This window comes from Protomyctophum bolini (assembly GCF_963924005.1).
Source record: "Protomyctophum bolini genome assembly, chromosome: 3".
NCBI classification, from domain to species: Eukaryota; Metazoa; Chordata; class Actinopteri; order Myctophiformes; family Myctophidae; genus Protomyctophum; species Protomyctophum bolini.
Window position 1 is genome coordinate 4,219,698 of NC_137864.1, and position 2,500 is coordinate 4,222,197.

The window sequence follows — 2,500 nt, forward strand, 5'->3', positions numbered from 1 at the left end:
TAGGCATTGGTGGGAAATTGCCAAGACCCCATGTCTAGAGCTCTCTTCTGGAAAGGTTGCCCCCGCGACACAACTCCAGATAAACGGTTGAAGATGGATGGATGATTGCATGGACATACAAGGTTTTTTTAGGTTTCTGCTGTATGTGAGGTTAGAAAGCTCACATGCAGCATTCCAGGCCAGAGCAGAACAGACTACTAAAGCTGAGGCATTGCAGTTGAACAAGGCATTTGCAATAGTCAAGACAGATATAAGAGCTGGAATGATGCGTGTGTGAATCATGGAGAGAACGTGCTCTGTGGGAGCTACTCTCAGTGCGTACTGTACCTGTTTCACAGCGGTCTCCGCGCACAGCCGCTTGACTGGATGCTGCCCGTCTTGAAACAAGTTCCTCCATTCAGACAAATGTTCTCCGAGCATGAGTGAACGCCTGACGTGGTGACGAGAAGAAAAGAGAATTCACAAATCAAATAGGTGGGGTCTTTGGAGAATGTTCCATTAAAGTCAGCGAGCTTCCCAAACCCTATTCCTTAGTTTCCCAAAACAGGTACCCATATGCGGGTCGCACACCAATGTTACACGAATGTAAGTCTTGTAAGAAACGAGCGATCTAAAAAGCGAACTTTGGTTCCTACCTAAATAAATAACATACAAAACTGCGTTTTGGCACAGTTATTATTATTATTATTATTATTATGAATTACCTGGCTGTGATTCCTCCTCCTTAGGAAAAAGTTTAACCACATTATCAGCAGTGCCTCGAACAGGTCAAAACTCACTGACCATCTGATCTGTAAGTTAGCCTATCAAAACTTTGTTTCATCAACTGTGATCTCTTTGATGGCGAATTGAGCCTCCGCCTGTGCGAACCATGCGCTGGAATTCTGTTCCCAAAAGTCGGGCAATTTGAGCGAGGCTGACATGTCCAGTATATAATAAAACTCTGGAAACGTCCAAGAGTATCGGGGTCACCAATGTAGGAGTGCCGGTGTAGGCAGAGAGAAAAGAGAGATTTATTCTCGTATTGGAAAAGCCAACGATGGTGGCACTCCGTTTATTTTAGAAGAAGAGAGAGACAACACAAAACTTGTCGCATAGATAAAACGTCAACTTGTCACTACGTCAACACCTCGGAGGTGTGTTTCTTTGCTCCTAAGGTAACACACTATGCCTTGCATTAAAGTGAGAGGAACAACCGAACAACCATATATAACATGGGCAGGAACGCAGTGAATTATAAATGTCATTAATAACTGTTCAGTGTGTGTCTATCCACCACACTACAGTATATAAAATGTACAACACCAGGGAAGTGTAGTTAGTGTTAAACCCATGCAACTCGAGAGGAAAGAAAACCTGGCTGCAGCTTACCTGGTGTTGTGCTTTCATTAGCGGCATCGATCTCCTCCTTTCCCCATAAATCCCAAAATGGTGTAATATAATAATAATATAATTCACAAAGTGGGGTCCGGGGACCCCCAGAGGTCCTTGAGCGAGTTCCAGGAGGTACAGCTACATGATATAGTATTATAGTTTGGAACCAAATGGACCCTTGTGGCATGTCACTCTCAGTTTTTTAAATTAACATTGATTTTACATTATCAATTGGAGTCCCACAGCTAAAAATGGCATTGGCATTAAAATAGTCTGTCATTTTTCGCGCAGACGAAATGAAAGCCTGATTAAGCATGTCAAACTGCGGGTCCTTGAAATTAAACCGGTTGAGAATCACTGAGCTGTATAAATCTTCTCTTATGGGGGTCCTTCTCTTCTCTTCGAATGGGAAGGGGGGGTCCGCGGGCTAATACGTGTCCATTCGGGGGTCCTTGACACGAAAAGGATAAAGCTTATCCATTCATATCTACTGATACACGTCTTACCAAAAGTGGTGCGTGACACCAAAAGTGGCGACCTATTGAATCCTGTTCCTGAATCATTACAGAGTGCAAAGCACATTGGGTCACTGATGGCGGTGTAACAACTCCCAAACTTCTGACAACTGTAGAACGGGCCAAACCATTTTGGGATTTTCACAGGGGTGGATCTATGCTTCAAAATATATACATCGCGTTTATGAACGCAGGATTTCAAAAGTATTACTCCTAAGATAACTTTGAAGCCAGGGGGGACCCCCCCCCAACTCATTTGGGGGGGACCAATGTGACGTTGGGAGGGGACGAAACCAAACGTACCCAAAATCCATGGCATTTCGTATCCTCGTTGGTCTGTTGGATAACGCAGCCGACTTGAGTTTGAACGGCCCGTGTTCGCGGCCACAGGTCAAGATCCGAGACTGCGGACGAGGAGCGAGGAGCATAACAAATTAACCTTTTGAAAAAGACAGCAAAACCAAAATAAAATCCATTCCATCATCCATTGTTTACCTTTTACAAAGAAGACAGTCTCTTCTCGCCTCTATTTACCTTTTGGGGGGGGGGATCCCCCTCCTCCTCCCAACTAACTCTCAGACTCTACGCTGGCAGCAGCTAGATGCGGGATC

General features: G+C 44.6%; 1 protein-coding gene across 1 annotated transcript in view; it reads right to left on the bottom strand.

The window, feature by feature from the left end:
- The window catches only part of LOC308310748 (venom factor-like), a 22,941-nt gene extending 21,857 nt beyond the window's left edge, over positions 1-1,084 (bottom strand). The window contains exons 1-2 of the mRNA XM_080757154.1: positions 705-1,084; positions 328-430 (exon numbers count right to left, since the gene is read on the bottom strand). The gene's annotated coding sequence lies outside the window, so the exon portion shown is untranslated. The remainder of the gene's footprint in view (positions 1-327; positions 431-704) is intronic.
- Positions 1,085-2,500: the final 1,416 nt, after the last annotated feature.